The sequence below is a fragment of the Labrus bergylta genome, chromosome 8 (assembly GCF_963930695.1).
Source record: "Labrus bergylta chromosome 8, fLabBer1.1, whole genome shotgun sequence".
Taxonomy (NCBI): Eukaryota; Metazoa; Chordata; class Actinopteri; order Labriformes; family Labridae; genus Labrus; species Labrus bergylta.
Window position 1 is genome coordinate 18175346 of NC_089202.1, and position 19577 is coordinate 18194922.

The window sequence follows — 19577 nt, forward strand, 5'->3', positions numbered from 1 at the left end:
AGTTTATACATTACTTCTTGAAAAAAAATAAGCTTTTTCATCAGCTGTACAAGAAAAGGAAGGTGCCAGTATGCTTCAAAATCAATATTTCTTCTATAATACAGAACGTCAAGATAAGCTCTTAATGAACCCACAACACACAAACTCTCCCGCTGCTCATCATGCTCTAACTAGCCGAGCATATTTCTAATAATTGCACTTTTGAATTCAGTGATTTCAAAATAAGATGTGACAGTCCTCTGAGATCCAGCACACCTTCTTTTTTTCTTTCTTGTGTTCATCCCTGAAGCTCCAAATACCATCCATTCCCGACTAATTGTTTCGTACAAAAGCTTCATTAAAGCTTTCACAAACATCCTCAAAAAGCCACCAGGTGTTTTACTCTCTCTTGGTCTTTACTGTTAAGGCAATCTCTCTGCCTCTGGAGTCTAAATTTCCTTTGTGAGAAATTATTGACTGTTAAAACAAAGAAAACATATCCTCCATTGACCCTCCCCACCCACATCTCCTGCACATGACTTATCTCCATCCTTTTGTCTCCGTGGCTCACAACGAGGTCGAATTTGGTGACGCATCACCGCTTGGCCAATGGGCGCCCTTCGTTAAAGGCTGTCCCTAGCCTTGCAACACTGGGACGACAAACTGAAAGATTTTGTTCGCCCAGTGATGTGCAAAGGGGGATGGGACTAGGAGGGCGATGGGGTGGAGCTTATGGCGTGGGCAGATGGGGGGCACGTGGCGCCCAACGAGGTCTCAGCCTGTCACAGGGCATCACATCACACGTTGAGCAGGCATGCGCACTTTCGAACCTCCCCGCCCTGCAAGAGAAACTGAGAACGTGCAGAAAAGCAGACAGCAATCTGCACAAAACCTTGTGGAAAGGGAAGAGGAGGATCAGAGGCAGATTTATCAGGAAACGGATTTGTCCAGCTGAAGGAATCTGAACTTACTGATGTTCTCCGTGAAACTCACGACACCAAAAGCTATGTAACACAAATAATGCGCCATATTTTTCTAAGTCGAGGACAATGGCTTCCATTTTAAGAATGGGGTTGCCTCATCGCACTTGAAATACATGCATGTTTACAAGCTAGCGAACAAATGTAGCCTTCATATCCTCTGAGGTTCCCTTTTCGCTTCAACTCATTACTTGCGTCGAAGTCTTTTATACTAAGAATTTGTCCTTTTGTATTTTTATGTTTTTCTTCTTTAACCTCAGACCTCACTCAAACCTTCCTTTTCAGGAGTTACTTTAAACTAAAAGACAAGGAAAGTGTCCTCTTTTTCATCATTATCTGCACCCATCACATACCTATTGCCATCAGAAAAAGGCATTGCATTTCATCAGCTTTCTAGCAGACTCTTACACAAGGCATGACTACAGCACCACATTTTTGCAAGTTCACTATTGGGCTTACGTGTTAGTACGCGTGCTAGCAGCATCCTCACTTACATAAGAGAAACAAGATGTGCATCAGCCTGACCACTTCCCTTTGCGTGCATGACTATACAGATTCAGGAAATACCGAATCCCTGCAGCCTCCTGTACCAACTAAGGAACTGTTCCTAACTAAACATTACTCGACATCCACCGTTATGCTCGTTCAAAATATTCACAGCTTTATTAAATCATTACAAAATAAAGATATACATTCATTTCATCAATAAAAACAAGACAGACTCTTGATTTTGTTTTCTTTGATTAAAAGTCTGCACACCCATGCACTACTCTGTTACAGTTATACGTTTAAATGTAGATGCTGCAGGAAGAGTTCTTATCAAGTTAGTCACAATTCTTCTCAACAGGAGTTCATAAAGTTTTGTTAAAAACAGCAAAATCACAGAAAAAAAAAAAAGGTAGTGAGTAGTTTTAAATCCCTTTGCAGATCTATTGTAGCATTTAAAACATGGCTGCACTTTTGTGCAAATATTCTCTGAGACTCTGACAGAAACATTTCACACAAATATTTATGGACAGTTTGTGAAAACAGCTCTCTGCAAGGTTCTCATGGTGGAAACAAAAAGACAAAAAAAACCCTAGAACGGTTGAGTGAATTTTTTTTAACCTCCTTCAAGCATGTCTTGTGCCTGCCATCACTTTGTTAAAAGGTACATCTCAGTAGCAGTCAGCCTTACTTTATCCATCACTGTTCTGATTTTTTAACCCTTTAGCGACAGGATTTGAACACTTGCTAAATTCACAGTTTTTTAGATTTTCCCCCTTTTTAAGCTCAGAACAGCATTGGCAACATCTTGTAAGAATGTACCTTTGTAACAACTAATGGTCAAACAGCTGGATTTTATTTCCCCCTCCTAAAACCAGTCCTTTAACCAGTCCTTTCCACAGCCCCAAGTGAGCGCCCCACAAACCCCTTCAGGTCCTGACAACAGGAAGTAGAGAAACCCCCTTTGCAGCAGCCCTGAAGTCTCTGTGCATGTTGAGTGAGGGATCCCAGAAATTCAATGTCTGACTGTGACTATGACTGTGAGGTGAGAAAAGTGTGGTCCTGGCTCCACCTCCTTCACTGCTCATCGGCTCATCCATTTTCTAATTGATTAGAGCGGTCAAGTCCGTTCAGGGTGCAGGCTGGGTCTGGACCTTCTCCGTCATCTGTTTGGCACTGTAGTAGGACAAGCTCAGGCCCATGATGGCCAGCATCATGGCGATCTGGTTGACGGCGCGGTCCTGTGGCTGCGTCTGCACCTCGCCGGCAACTTGCCTCTGCAGAGACAAAATAAACACAAACAGGACAAGGATCAGAGGTGGCCAAACAATCGAAACAATGAGCCCTTCACAATGAATCAACACAGATGCTGAAGGCTGATCGGCCAATGAGTCAAGAAACAAACACTCAAATATTTTGCCCAACCCAAGAGGCCTCCTCTTTAAAGCACAATTCCCCATTAGCAACAGCAGCCGTCAGCTATGTGACCACACCTTTACGACATTTACGAGGGAGAGGGGCGTTCAGGAAAAGGGGAACACAGAGTTTGTAGAACCAAGCCCATAAGGTGCACAAGGAAACAAATAACTAGTGCCATAAAGAATAATAATATCACCTACACCAAGTACGACTACTGTTCTAAATGCACAGCTCCTTGTGCACCCTGTGACCCCTGGATCGCATGGAGCTGTGCGACAGGAATGTGTGCTTTTGAACAGGCCAGGACTCTAAAACAGCTCCCCACATTCCCGAAATGCGTGTTAAAGTTGTTTCCTTTTCAGAGCCAAGAGCTCACTGTCCTCATTTGGAATGATCAAAACTACCTTGGGAAAAGAATTGCTTTGATAAAGTCTAATTTACAAAAGAAAATTTCACTTGAGCGCCCATTCGTCGATTCTTATGTAACAGGCAATCCCTTCTCTCTGGTCTGCTGAGCTTTTCAGTCAGTGTAAAGCCAGATGACGGGACAGTCTTTGTTCGTATATTTACACTAATTTGGAAACAAAGACTCTGTACAACACAGCAGTCGAGACATATGGAGGGTCACTGCTGATGGGGTGGGTTATGATGACAGCGGGGGGGACAAAAGGAAATTATTTCACAATGATTAGTGTCACCCCTAATTATGTAGGTGATGAAAGCAGCACGGAGGCCCTCGTCTGAAAGAGGTTCGGATTAGGACTAGTGTAAAAACCTCTATCAGCAAAGAATAAATACAAAAATATTGATGAGATTAAATCAAAACGAGACCTGTGGAGCATCTTCCCGTGTACGTAGAGTATATCTCATCGATCAGTCTATTTCTAAAGTCAATCAGAAGTATGGCGATTTGGAGTTTAATTCTTTTATTACCTGCAGGAGGCGGAAGTATCCAGGTGTCAGTCTGCCCAGTCTGATGATCATGTCTGCTGATGTGGTTTGAGGTGGGTTGTGACGGAGGAAAGAGCTGGGGCGGCTCTAAAGACCTGCGGGGAAAACAAATAATGGAGAATTCAGTTTAAAGGTTCTCGACAAGCCTGCAAAAAAAAAAAAAAAAACAAGGATAAAGTTAGAAACACAAAAATACGTCGTAATGTCAAAATATCGACGAGCAGTGTCGGCAAGTCACGTCGCAGAAAATGTTAAAGCCAATGTCGTATTTCCTGTTCTGTCTTAAGAGCGAAAATCTACGCTGAAGTCAAATGTTATTGAAGGGACAGATTCAGTCTACCGTGCGTCCAACTTTAATGAGTTTTTGGAAAGTATTGCTTCCAACAGAGGAAGCGATCGCATCAGTTGGCTTTGCACAAACGTGAACCATCTGATCGTTGCATGAGGGAGGAACATCTCTTGCCTGCAGCCATCACAGGGAACGCTTATTGCACAGAGCAAAAAAAATAAAAATAAAAATAAAAATGAACCACAAAGCCCAACATATAAGTAATAATGTCAAACATCTGGAGGCCTTGAATGCCTGTAAACCTTTTAAATAGTCTTGATTACATATTAGTCTTATTTTTCAGCGTGCACAAACAGAGCTTCTATTCATGCTATGCCATAAACTGACGCAGCAAAGAACTGAACAATTTCATTGATTCCCACATGGTCAATCGCATGTGTCACTTATAAAGAAAGTAGTGTTTTAATCACTGTTGGGACTTCAATTTGATAAAGAACGCCAAAAGATGAGCATTTGGAGGCACGGATGTCCGTCCTTTTGGGAGTTAAACTTACAAGTTCCCAACTGGGATTTTGCAGTCTCAGAAAAGGGGGGGGGGGGGGGAGTCACCCCAGAAGAAGCGTTTGTGCATTTAAATGCAAAGACATGAAAGGTCTTAGCTTCAGAAGAAACAGCGAGGGTAGTCACTTTCCACCAGGACTGACCACTGCTGAAGTCATCAAAGCCCAGGAGAAGGTGGGAAGGAGGTTTTTTTTTTTAAGCAGGTAAAACTATTTGAAGCATTAAAATGCCAACCTGTTTGGAGTCACACCCCTCAGAGAAAAAGAGAAATGTAATCCAAGCTTTCAAAGCAGCCCCTGCTGTGAAAAGTCGGCCTGACTCGCTTAAACCAACACCCCGTGATTCCTCACCTTCCAGAGGTCTCTGATGGTGAAAAAAAAAGTCCCCAAAAACTGACCAGTGGGACCCTGAACTCTCCAGCCACGCTGAAAAACCCAACAGATGCCAAACAGAGGGAGGAACTTGAACTACTGAGAGCACTTCAGTGTTGTGCTCCGCCTTTTTATACAACCCCACTGTCACCCAACCAGATCGACGGGCTCGCCTTCAACACACGCCCACTCTGAACATATTACGCACACACTGCTGTCCAAATGCATTACTCTCAAGAGGGCGCTTTCTCCAAAACACACTCTGTCCCGCCTCCTCCTAAAACCAGAAAAACCCTTTGAGAGCTTTCGGAGACGATTTACTTTGTACACTCAAAAGGTAAATACCAGGAATAATACAAACTAAACAACGAGCACATTCTGAGAGCTGCATGTTATTAACGCTGCATGTCAGAGTGGTGTTACATAACCAGCATGATGTGTCAACTACATCTCAAACTAGAGCAGACAAAAAACTATGTAACCGGAGAATTCTGAAATTTAGTTCCTCTTTTATTCCTCTTCCGCAGGCAGAGGTGGAGGTGAGGGGAGCCTTTGAACTCCGGGCAAATAGCTACAAAGAATCCGCCTGTTGATGAACTAATCCATGCCGACAATTATGCAAATGACAGCATAACTCTTGACCTTAACGAAATCAAAACAGGTTAGGTTAGTTTAAACAAATGTTTGACCAACAATAAAAAGAAGAGAACATTTTGCAACAGTAGACACTTTTTTTTTTTTTTTTTTTATTTAATGGCAACATCTGTCCTCCTATCATAGTTCTTACTCAGAGAGTTGACTGTGTAGATACTACAGCTGCTTTAAACCATGCAATGGAAACAGCTCTCTTGTCTGTGTAAAGGCAGCTGAAAACAGCTGGATCATGTCTTTAAAAAAGATGTTTGATGGGGGCACGGGTGGCCAAGCAGGCACGATGCGGTCCAGGTTCAAATCCGACCTCATTTCCCGCACATTAAGACGACTCACTTGTCTCAGCGTTTTGCACAACACCAAAAATAATCCTAGTCTTCATGTGTACAGGGGACAACAGTCATGAGTCACCAGTCTTGAGCGCAACAAAAAGCCTAGAGATCAGCTGATTACCAACTGGCTTAAGGCAGAAATTCAGGCGAATCTCTATTCAGGTTTGGAGGATCAACATGAAAGGAAAGGGCGTTTTCACATCTGTGTGTCACCTGAGGCCATATTTCAAAACACCAGCTGCACATAGATTCAGTGAGGGGCATTTTGGGACGGACTGTATGCTGAATTAATTACATTTTGCAACCAAAAGAAATTCTATATTTACAGCCAAGCAAAACTGATCTTGTTGGCAGGAAGATTATGCATCAACAGTAGAAAAATGCCTCAACATCAGGAGAGTACATGATAATACACAAAAAGGTTAAGTTACGGCATCTTTCTCAATAAGATCAGTCAGCCTCACTGTTATATGTGCACCAAAACATTTAACTGGGTACATTGTGTTCTTAGCACCAAACAGCCAATGAAATAACATCAGCACTCTTTTCCTCCTCCCTAAGTCCCGCCCTCTCATGTCACATTTAACTCCACACCGCAGCCCAGACGCCTGCAGCCGGGGACTTCCTGCAAAGCGAGCGGGGGGGGGACACGATGCGTGCGAGAGAGACAGAAAGATTCATCAGCACAGCGATCAATACAGTCTCAAAACATCCTCAGGATTACACCATCGACAACAGCCTGACCTGCAGTTTGACAGATGCACTCTCTCTGCAACAGCGTGCAGAATCATGGCGATGGCATGTACACAGTTGTTGCCATGGTTTCACTCAGCTGTGCGTGCTCAAGCTTTAATCGTGTGATGTTACAAGAAACTGCTGAACAGAAGCCGATTTACATCTGTGGAGTTTAATTCATTTGAAAAATGCAAAACCCATCATGACAGAAGTGATTTAATGTTTCACATTAACAGCCACAAACTAAAAATCACTCCCCAAAAAAATAAAACTGAACTTATTTTCTAAATCAGCTTTTCTCATGGTTAGTTTTTAAGAGTATAAAATGTCAGAAACGGTGAAAAACATCCATTATAAGTCACAGAATCCCCAACCAACATCTCCTTTACTTTTTGTAAAATTACTTTAAAAAAAATAAATAAACCGTCTTCTGGTTGATTTATAGATTCACTGATTTGTTAGATAGGACTGCTGAAGAGAGACAGGGGGGATGTTTGGAGGAGAGAGAGCAGCAGGGGGTGACCTGCAGCAAAGGGCTGAGGTTGGATTTGAACCCACGGCCGCTGCTGCGAGGACTATGGCCTCTGTACACGGGGCCTCCAACATGACCGCAAAACTTTTCGGTACCCCCCCCCCCGTGTCATTTATGGTCTAACATTTTTCAATAGTGCGCAGCGACAGTAAAAGGGCAGCTTTGGGTCACAAGTTTGTGTATGTTTCTGTCATAAAGAAATAACTACAATAAAAGCATTAGGAGGCTAATAAGGGGGAACAAACTGCTTTTCTTCAAGTTACTCAGGGGGCCATTAAGGGGGGGGGGGGTGTCACTATCAAAGGGTCATACAATCAACAGCTCCCCCCCCCCCCCCCTCCACACTGATTTACCCAAGGTGTACATGACCTCCATTTTGGGCCCCCAGCTGTCAAGAGGCCAACATGGCTGACACAAACAAAAGACAAAGTTTTATTTGTTTGGTCAACAGATTCATAGAAGAAGCTTTGGAGGAAAAAAAAAAAAAAAAAGACAGAGCTCAAGCTAAATTAGCAATGAGCTAAACTGTTTGCCCCCCGCCCCCTGCTGTTAGGAGCCACCTGCTAATCTGACTCACAAGTGCAAATCTAATCAAGAAACCAAGAGTGACCCAAAACACTTTCCATCAAGCCTTTAATATGTAGAGACAGCTGAGCCAAACAGGTGCAAACAAAGAAGCAGGAAGGTTGTTGTTCTTTGTCTATTAAAAATAAAAATAAAAAAAGTGATGTTGTCATGTAAATTCAAGTCAAGCCGGCTTCAACATTAAAAAAAAATATGTAACCTGCATCAAGTAAGAGCCTTCATTTCTCCCACACATGCTCAGAGTAGCTGCACCTCCATAAAAACACCTTTAAATGGAGAGCGCAGGCTGTTCTCCAGGCTGTACTGGTTGGGTACAAAATGTACAGAAGCCAAGCAGACACACATGGACCCTACAGAAATGCGAGATAACGACTCACTGTGACTGTCTTAACGAACTGAATGTAAAGCAACGTGTGTGTAAAGACAACTCAATGCAACACTTTAATTACATTCTGCAACGAAAACTCAACAACTGAACTGGAGATTTTCTCCATCCTTAAGTTGATGCTAGCAGTGGAAATTTCAAAGTCATGAACCATAAAGAGGCTACAAACGAACATATTTTTGGTAACAAATTCACAGCCATGTGCAATTAAAAAAAAAACCGACTAAACAATTGTTCCTTGAATGCAGCCTCACCATATTTTCTTCCAGGACAACTTGTTCAAAAAGTTAATTCACACTAAATTTTCCATCTATAGTAGCAGTCAGATGCATTTTCTTTTACAAGATAGGCTTCATTGAATTGTATTTTTTTTTTCCCCCTCTCTTTTTTTTTTTTTTTTAAATGTATTTTACACGTCGCCTTTTTATTTTCTGTCCATTTCCCTCTTTACATTTCTTTTTTTTTTGTTGGTTCAAAAGACACACCAGCCAACACTTATTGCTTCTACATGAACCAAATAAATATGCGATAAGAAACACTTAATTTGTAACTTTTGCCAGCTTTTCGTTGCTGAAACTAACATTTTGAGCATTTAAATGAGCTTCCAAACAAGCTGGGCCAACACACAGAGACAAATGTTCACATTTTGGTCATTTAAAAAAAATAAAAACGCGTTAAAACTGTTACCAAACCAGGTGTGAACCCTCGTTTCCTCGCCGGCTTCTTATCTTATTTCAATAATTTTCTGTTAAATGTTGTAAAAAGTTGAAGTCTTACCTGCAGCTGCTGCTCTGGCGTTTAAACCGGTTTTTTGGGGACGCTGTAGTGAGGACATACGCGATGTAAAGGTTTTATAGGGACATGTTCTATAGGAAGAAGGGGGTGGGGCAGCCCGAGTCCTGCAGCACACACACAACGCATGCCAGTGTGCATGTGAATAACATACGACCCCCCCCCCCACGTCTGTGAGGAATGGGCTCGTCCACTGTTCCTGCTAACATGCTGGAACATTTCGCCTTACTTTATTTTCTGTATTTCTTATTTGTCATATAACGTAAGATACACACGGGCCACACGAGGACACAGAAGGCCATAACCGGGCAGTACATGTCATGTGCAAACTGAAATATAATAAAAAAAATAAAAAAAATTAACAAAGATTTATATTGTCAGAAATATTGGGCAATGGTTCTTATTTGCGATGTAGATAGCACAGGCTTTATCATGTATTCTTTTTTTTTTTATCACTTGACATTAAAAGGTCATTTTTGGCATTCAAAGTAATATCTTGCATAAAAAAAAAAAAACCGAATACAAGTTTATTTCTGCAGGTTTTCTGCAGCTTTAATGTCACACACTCTTGTAAGAGTTGAGCTTAAACACTGTTGTTGATGACTTGTCCTCAGATGGGTTCAAGGATTCCTCGTCCTAGTTGGCTTAAGACCATTTTCTCTCAGTCTTCACGTTTAAGCAAATATAGACGAAAGGTCTTTAAAGTGAGCAGAGAAAATAGACTTTATGAATGTAGCAGAAAAGTTGCAAATGGCGGATAATTTATGACCTCTAAATCAGTTGAAAAATCTGAATTTCACCACAAGAGCCACCTCCAGCACCGTGTCCCAAAAAAGCTTCTTCCACTCATGGAGTTGGTCGTTTGTCATAGAAGTAGCTGACTGATGCTTAATATTTGCTTCTTTCCCCCCACCATGCACCACCAGGACTTTTTTTATTTTTTTATCCATGATCCATGGAGCCTCCTAACATCAAAAAAAGGTTTCAACTTGTAAATTTACTTCAGAGATTTGTTCATAAGCAGTTTGACCAAAAGTTGGGGTGTCCTAAGCTCAGCATTCAAAGAGGGGATCATCTACCGGGGTTGTCTGTTAAATCCTCTAGACCTCCTGTCCATCTGTTGAAGTTGACAAACGGTAAATGGACTGAACTTAAATAGCGTCTCCTGCTTTTCCGAACACTCAAGTGGCTTTTCATGTCCAAGTCCACCAACACGTTCGTACACCGTTTGCAAATCTTCAGGATTCGATCTGACCAAATTCACACAGAACTCCTCCAAGAACATTTCAACAAGCAGACTGAGGATTGAAGGACTGATTTCTAATGAGATGACACCGCGCTTTACCTCATGACCCGCAGCCACAACAGGACATAATGCCTCTCTGCCCGTTGCATGGCAAACAGCTCTCTGACTTTTGTTTGAGAGTGAAAAAAATGGGTGAGCGAGAGACACATTTGAATCATAAAAGTGCCTTAAATCATCAACTATATCAACCTTTTTTCTACTGTAAATCACCTCAAAGTGTGTCCTGTTTGTTTACCTTTAGGGTCTCCTTGGATGAGGAAATATGAGAAAAATTTTGCGATACAATCAAAAGCATTGTACGACGTGCATTGGATAGTGAGACTGTTTTTCTGGGAATTATTTGGTATTTGTGTAGCCATTTTTAAACACATCAACTGACCTGTATGTCTTATAGCACCCATCTCGCCTGCATGTATGTCCCATGACATGGGGGAGAGGTGACACCAGGAGGGTCAGGCAACTGCTTCACAGTATCTGTTCACTCTGTGGTATGCGTCTGACTTCGTTTCTGCCCAAGCATCTGAACCCACCAAACCCGACGAACCCTGACTTTATTAGGACATTTCTCGGAGGGGGCTGGCAGGAAAAAGTTGGGGTGTGCGTTCACACATGCAGCTAACCCTGAACATTTCAGGAGTTTAATGCATGTGTGAAAACGCCGCTTGACAGGTCATTTTTCCATGGCGTTCACATGTGCGATTCGTTCTGATTACCATAATAAGAGACTCACTGTTTTTCCTCTTGATAGATCTTAAACAGGTCATAATTGTCTGTTTTCTGAAACCTTTAGATCCTGTTGCTGTGCTGTTCTGCTTTATGTGGTCACAATAACACTCCGGATGGGAAACTTAACAGAAAGAGATGTGTCATTTATAAACACATGGGGTACGAAAAATATTGAAGTATTGATTATATGTTGACAACCTTAATGAGAAAGATCATGTAGTTTGACAGTCAGAGGGAGGAGTCGCAAAGTTTGATGACCACAGAAGGTGACCGACAAACTTTACGACTCTGACTCTGACTCTGACTCTGACTCTGACCTCTGACCTCTGACCTCTGACTGTCTGTGGACTGTTTCACACTGAAAACTGTAAACTCCTCATTTGTTCATTCATTATTAAAACTGGGAAATGTTTTGAATCTTAACTGGTCAGGAATCTGTCCATTAACACATCCTGTAACACTGAAACAGACTGTTAATTCTGCTCTTTGTTTATACTGCTTATCGTTTTTAACTCTCTGCTCTCTGGAACAGTACACAACTAAATTTCTTCAATAACCTGCGATGTTCACATATCTTATTCTTTATATTGTTCTTTTTGCTTTATACCTAAAACAAATACATTATCCTTATTGTATTCATATTTCTATATTTCTACTGCTATTTTGTGTTTAAGAGCAACTGTAACAACCAAATTTCCCCCCTGGTGAGGAATAAAGTATTTCTGATTCTGACTGGGGCTGCACAGTGGTTAGTGGCCTCACTGCAAGGAGGTTCGTGGTTCGAATCCCTGTCTGACAGGAGCCTCTCTGTGTGGAGTTTGCATGTTCTCCTCTGTGCGTGCGTGGGTCCAAAGACATGCTCCTTATTCTTAATTCCCCGTCGATGTGAATGTGAGTGTGGCTGGTTGTCTGTCTCTACATGTCTCTATCCCTGTGATTGACTGGTGAACAGTCCAGGGTGTAACCCCACCTCTCCCCAATGAGAGCTGGGATCGGCTCCAGCCCCCCTGTGACCTTGAATGGGAAAAGCATTAAAAGATAATGGATGGATGATTCTGACTGAAGGATCCAGAAAAAAATCCTAAATGTACCTTCTGGTGAGGTGAGATGTTTTCTCCAACTTCTACTGTTTCCAAAGAAAAATCTTTATGTGATTACAATATTTATTTACAAAATGTGGAACAGATGCTATTTTAAAACAAGGTGATGATTATATATATGATTGGATTATGAAACTATTGAACAGGAAAACGATTTACAGCTCTGATGTGTTTCAAACAATCATGTCAAGTCTTTATTACTTGCAGCTTGATGATTAGGAAATGCTAAAAATCTATTTGTCAGATTAACTTCATGACTCAGTCCTGCACTGTCCTAACATGTCTTTATGTGTTGCTTTTTATTAATAAAAAACCCAGACAGATACATTTAGGTAATATTAGAACATCTCCACTCAGCCTCATCCTCAGTGATGAAAGTTTCAAAACAAAACGCGTCATATTTGACCGACTTTCACATTGTGTCAAAGCTTGAAGAGAGGGAGACCCCTGCTGGAAACAAAACAACTGCCCCACTTCTAGTGCATTGACACGACACCGCCCTCTACTGGTGACACCGTGTACAGACACTGAGGGTCGCTCCAAAGGTACTCAATGAACACATGAATATTTCAGCTTTGTTTAACTTTTAAAAATCTTCTCCATTATTTCAGAGGGCATCATTATACAAACATCAGCAACCAACAGATTTAAAAAAAATTAAAAAAAGATCATAAAATAACAAACAGCCCCTAAACAAACTGTAGACAAAAAAAATAATGCATGATTAAATTTAAACTCTTTAACCTTTATAATTATCTCGCTTTAAGATTATAGTTCAAACGGTGTGTTCTTAAGAAAAGCTTTGTCAAACTTTGTCATGCCAAGGACCCCCATATATTTTATAACTAGTAATACACTCATTGGACCCTTTTTTTAGTTTCACCAGTACCGGGATTGACCCCCTTTTGCCTTTCAGAACTGCCTTAATTCTTCGTGGCATAGATTCAACAAGGTGCTGGAATCTTTTTTTTTTTTTTTTTGTCGTGCTGCTTCTTATTTCTGATCCACAAACTCTTCAGACACTTCATGCAGGGGGCCCTCTGATTGAGACCGGCCTTTATTTGTCAAAACGTGCAGCAACACCAGGCTACTAAAAGGGACTGAGCCTTAAACTAGTAAGGGCTTTTCTTTGAACTTTTAAGGGTGTTCTTCTTCTTCTTCTTCTTCAAGGAGGAGGAGAGACAGATAGTTTTCAGCGGTGGACTATACAAAAAAACCTCCCTGAATATCCGTGTGACTCATAAAGAGTGGTCGATTCTGATGGGTGTGGTGTACTATTTGTTTTAAATCGATGATTGGCGAGGAAAAAGAACACATCCATTTCAATATGCAGTGATAAAAATACATGTTTAAATGTTATTGTCACAAATAGTGTCTTAAGTTGATTTGTGTTCCCCTCGGTCTGTCATGGTGAGGGGATTCATACAGGTAACATCGGGGTCCTAAAGTCCGGGGCCACATTACCGTTCTTTTAAATGTAATTCAAAAATAAATGACTACATGTATTGACGATTCAGAAACTTTCAAAAACACAATTACATGTAAGTTAAAATATTTTTAAGATCCTGCTCAGCAATCAATGTTAAGGCGGTCTGCGGCTCTGACAGATTCACTTTGTACAAAAGGTGTTTCCTTGAGTTGTATTAATGCTCTCCTTGTTCTTTTCGTGCCCTGCTAAGTGTACAGTATTGCTGCTCTGTCATTCCCCTGCACAGGGAGGGACCCATTTGGAAATTAGCCATGGCGGCTAAACTGGTGCATTACAAAGATGTTATGAATAGGGGCGCAGAAGGCCTAGCGGTTGGGTTGCACCCAATGCACGGAGGCTAAAGTCTTCAAAGCGGGCGGTCTGGGTTCAAGTCCGACCTGTCCCGCATGTCATTCCCCACTCTCTCTCTCTCTCTCCCTGGTTTCCTACTCTATCCACTGTCCTATCAAATAAAGACAAACAGCCCCAACAAATATCTTAAATGTTTTTTTTTTTTTAATGAATATGCATTTTCCCTGCAACTTTTAACTGTATAAATAAATATTTATTTTATTGATGCGTGCATTCATGACACTTTCTCTGCTATTCTAAGGCTCTCAATAAACAGCCAGTGTTCACCTGATTTGATTATGGTGCGCCTCAAGTTTTCTTTTCAGGTTCTCGGTTTCTAGTCATTTTTTCAAGTCAGTCAGCCTTTATCCCAAGTGCACTCGTAAGTATTTAGATACAAAACAAACCCCCGTAACGTAACAAACATACTGAAGAACATCAGCATGAGGAGGTGAAACTACAAAGAGCCCCTGACCTCTGCACACAGGGGTTATGAAGAGACAGAGACACCTGAAAGGATTATCTTGAAATGATGTCCTTTAAGATGGCAGGATGCTGATAAAGATTTAAGACTGTTATTAACACAGGGGGCATCTGGCTCAGTCGACTGATCATTGTATCCATTAGTGTTGTAGTCAAGACCACACTGATCAAGACCGAGACATACCCAAGACCGAGACAAGACCAGGACCATAAATATCATCATCTTGTGTTTAGGGGGTGTCACTAATTTAGACCGCAACACACACAAGTTTGCGGTTGTAACCAGTTGGGGTGCAAACTAAACTACAAATGAATTGAAGTTATTTGTTGTTTTAGAAAGGGGTGTTTTCCTAATCACAGTGATGACGTAGAACAATGGCCTCTCAGTGGTGGTTTTAGACGGTCTTGATTAAAAATCTGGAGTCCGCCCAGTCCGGGTTACATGCTTGCGGTTCTGAAATAAGACCTTTAAGTGGTCTCAGGATCGGTCTTGGTCTACATATCATGTGTCGCTCTACTTTAAACATTGCTGCTTCCAGTTTTCTCATCGAGCTTTAAGAGGGTCAAAAACAAACGGATGCCAGGCAGACATTTTGACATTTTCTTTTTATTTAAGAACATTTAGATCAAACATTGAATCAGAAAAGCTTCCTTTCCGCTAAACAGAAACATAACTTAAGATAACTTTTCATCATTATATGACCGCGTTCACAACATACATGTTTTTGGGATATGTCAAACTTTTGACCTAATTACAGTATTTTTTTTTTCTGTGGCATTTTGTTTAATTACTATAACTCATGTCAACATACAGTGTTTCAAAACATTTGGTAAGCAATCTCTTTTTTTTTTTTTTCCTTCATTAGTTTAACATTAAAATACAAGAAGAGAACAAGAGACACTCCTACTCTCCCTACATTTTAACAATATGCTTTAGCTGCCTTATAATGTTTAAAATTAGATTCAAAACCAGACTTGTTGAAAAATATCTATTACTCAGCAGTAAACAAAAAAAAAAAACGGAAATTAGACAAACTAGAAATGCCACACGTCTACGAGATATGGACGGTAATTATTCTTAATGGATATGACTGTGACAAAGTTTTGTTACATTAAGTGCAAGCCCAAAACAAACCTATAATAGACATGTGTAATATAAAACTTGGTAAAAAATACTTATTTAAAACTGTACAATCACCAAGTACACGGAGGGAGCGCTTCAACCCTTATTCATTTGGTTTCGGTTGCTTCGGCCTTTGCCTCCTGGGGACAGTGAAGAAGAAAGCAAAATGTTACGAGCACTGACTGACGTGGGAGCAAAGCACTACACTCTCTACTGTGCTCGTTTTCATGCAGTGTGCATTTGACCTGCAGGTATCACTAGGTCATTACAACACAAGTATGAAAACAACTGACTGACTGACTGGCTGTCGGTAAAAATTCATTTAGACAGCACCCAAAAAAATAAAAAATAAATCACCATTTCAGATGTCAAAGACTTTATTTTCAGAAGTTTAAGATACTGCACTCCGAGTTTCAGCGGTTACCCTTCAGATTCAGGGTCCCTCACACGAGGCTTAACCACTATAAACATTAATTTGTGCCGATGTCCCTTAATATTCTGAGTAAGAGGTGAAGTAGGATGATGTGTTAAAGGGCCGTGCGATGTCATGACTGTGGGAAAGTGTTTTTTTTAAATGTATATGTGGAACTCTCGCATGTTTTGTATCATCTCCATTTAAGTACTTTTTAAATTATTTTGTAACTGCAGGACAGAGTCCAAGATAAATGTCCCTTTGGGGACAATAAAGTACATCTTATATTGAAGTAACCTTACTTGGTTTAAGTAGTTGAATATTCAATAGTTACAGAAAAACCTTCACTGCTCTGACTGTGTTTCATCTGATTATCAGTGTGTGTAATTGGCTCATAATGAAGGTTTTACTCCCAAGACCAAAGGTTGATACGTTCATACATTACTTCTCATTTTGTCGACCCCCCCTCCCCCTCAGGGGTCTCTTAAATGAGCAATTGGAGCACTCAGAAGAAGTATTGTGTGCTCTCTAATACAATTTCTTGTTTTCTCCTCACCTATTGTTTGTAAACTGTTTCTTAATCATGTAAAGATTGTTATAATGTGTGCTGCTGTCCTCTTGGCCAGGTCACCCTTTTGAAAGAGATCTTGATCTCAATGGGTTAATTACCTGGTTAAATAAAAAAATTAATTATTAACAAACAAATAAAAAACATTTCCAGGCTCTGTTGTTGTATTAAGCCTACTGTATACCCCCCCCCCTCCTTTTTTAATATTACAAATACGATGGTTATTATAATAATTTACAAATAAGAAAATAACACGTATTCGTCGTTTTTTTGGCACATCAACAAACCTCGGCCTTGGGGCTCCCATTTTCGGTGGCTTTGACCTTCTTTGCTTTGCCGGTTACCTTCTGCAAATAACATTAAAGATGATCACAAACAAATTACAGAAAACCACTTGGACTTTAAAAAACATATGCAATAGTATAATGAACAAAATCATGTGAACCAAAACATCTAAATTGCTTCTTCATGGGTTTATGTCCCATTTGGCCGGGAGCTGTGGGGAACTTTATTTCTCTTCAAAGAGCTCAAGGTCATAAACCACGTTCACATGTGAAACAGCGCACAGCGACGGGGAGTGTTATCAGCGTGTCTCATACCTTTGCAGCGACCTTTTTCTTCTCCGGTTGTATGGGTGCGGATTTCTGCAAAACAAGAGAGAAATTTACATTGAAATAGTGTGGCAAAGTAGATTTACAAACAGGAAATCACAACAAAATAATAGTTTTGTGAATATCTATGAAATCAGTCTCAGAGTTGTTGTTTTTTTATCATCTTCATGAAACAGATGTAAAATATATTTTTCTTATAGAATAAATAATATATGCATACTGCTATTTTACAGAAAATTTAATGTATAGGTTACTTTTAATCCTAAGAGGACACTTTTGTTGGCAAAAAACTGTCTTTGAATGACTACCAAGAGTAAAGAAAACAAAATAACAGCGTTGTGTTTGTAAGAAGCTTACCTGCGACAGCCGGACGGATGTCCTTCGCTATTAAGAAAGTAGAAAGACATATATTCAGTAATAATTAAGGACAGAACTCCTTTGTCAACTTTAAACACATGAAAAGTATGATATTCAGGGCCCTGTTGGGTCATAGTACTTTAATTCTGAAATCTTAGTTACAGAATAAGAGCAAAATAACTACACAACCTCTCAACTTTAAATCAATTACTTTGTACCACAATACTCTATTAGCAAAATAGCATAAAATTGTTTCCCCCCCAACAAACCTCAGTGGTGGAGACTTTCTGAAAAACAAAAAAGAGAGAAAATCTGGTAAAAAACACAATTTATACACCAGTAATAAACATCTAAACTCATACAAAACACCATCACGATAAAACCATGAATAATAATTTGAAAACATCTGATGAGATTAAGTTGTACACACTAAACCGGAAGATTAATTAAAAAAACCGTCATCACTCATGCATATAATTCGAACAACACAAAGAATTTCCCGCCCATATTTGAATTCAAAATTCGGTCTGTCCCGTCACCATGACAGCGCTTTGGCGCCTTGACAGCTTCCTTTGTTTTGTAGCAGCGCGCGCCGACAGACAGCTGTTGGGAAACTGATAAGATTACTAGTTTACTAATCTGTCGCTGCCGCCATATTACAAATGCAGCTAAGCACAAGCCAGTTCTGATTTACATCAAAGTATTACTGCATTAGGACTTGATTTTTATAAAGAACTCGTTTTATTTTAATTATTTAAAAAATGAATTATGTCAATTTTATTTTTATTTTTTTTATAGCTTTTACCACATATTTTACACGGATGCGTTAAAGCAACACGCATTTTTAACTTAAATCGTCGTCAAAAATTATATTAAAAATAGAAAAAAAAAAACCATTATTTACATTTCACATCGCTGCATTTATCATTTACTGATCCGAAATAGTATAAAAATAAAGTCGTCACAGTTGGATAACGCAAGGCTATCGTCGATCACATTAAACAGGGTGACGAAAGTGTAACCTGTTCTGAGTCACCGTCAATAAACTGGCTTAGAAAAAAAAAAAAAAATTCAAACCAGTAAGTAAATAAATACAAAACACCCCCTCCCCCCCAGCTTCTTCCTCAAATTAGAAATGTGTGTTTGAACTCATTTTGATTGCCTAACATCCAATTCGACCGTATTACATAGCAATACTAAGCTATGCATTAAGATTTCACCGATAAATGCACATTTAAAGCGTGTTTAAGTTTGCTGCCGCGTCAAATCTGTCAAGACGCACCCCCCCTCCCCCTCCTTTCAGCCCCAGCCCCGCTGTCAGGGAGGGAAAATACAGGCGCTGCAAGATGTTTTGCACGGCGCAATGTCAAAGGCTGCACAAGTCTGGCTTTTGCAGCAGGCCATGAAATTACAAGGCTACACGTTGTTGTTCGTGTATAGCGGATATAACGGTATCGCAAAGTACTAATAACATCTTCGACGGATGAGAAGATGCATGCACAGGTCTTTAATGTCCGACCGCCATGGCAGCCCTGTTTGTTGGGGACGATGACGTTCCTCTGATGCAGAAATATCAAACGCAGCCTCAAGTTATCAACACGAACAAGAGTGCTCAGAGTTAAAAAAAACAAAACAAAAAAAAAACACGAATGTAATACAAATCTTACCCTTGTTTTTCCCATGTTGTTGACAGGAAGTGAAGTAAAAGCTCACAAAAAAAAATATATAACCGTAAAGGCGGGATTTTTTTTCAGAGAGAGCTAACGGGACGAAAACCAGGCGGCTGCAGAGTAAAATGGCGAATGTATAATGCAAACGAATGTTTTTGTAGTTTATACACTGAAATATAAGAACTGAACCGGTCTGAACCAGTTTTGTGTTTCGGTCACTGTCATTGGAGGCGAGCGTGTCACGTGGTTTCAAGCGCCTCCCATTCCTTAAAGAGGCAGGGTGGTACTTAAGAGACTAATACCGGTGAGGTCCTCAGGGAGGCGCTGGATGGGTGTCTGATTCATAGTCTGCAG

General features: G+C 40.4%; 2 long non-coding RNA genes across 2 annotated transcripts; both read right to left on the reverse strand.

Annotated features, from left to right (window-relative positions):
* Positions 1–1594: 1594 nt before the first annotated feature.
* LOC109983728 (uncharacterized) lies at positions 1595–9187 on the reverse strand. The gene is made up of 3 exons (XR_002277970.3): positions 9034–9187; positions 3798–3910; positions 1595–2722 (listed from the first exon to the last, which is right to left on the reverse strand). It is a non-coding gene; the product is annotated as an uncharacterized lncRNA (long non-coding RNA).
* A 5882-nt stretch (positions 9188–15069) lies between these two features.
* Positions 15070–19389, reverse strand: LOC109983722 (uncharacterized). Its single transcript, XR_002277969.3, has 6 exons — positions 19221–19389; positions 17823–17840; positions 17554–17580; positions 17185–17229; positions 16873–16932; positions 15070–15745 (listed from the first exon to the last, which is right to left on the reverse strand). It is a non-coding gene; the product is annotated as an uncharacterized lncRNA (long non-coding RNA).
* Positions 19390–19577: the final 188 nt, after the last annotated feature.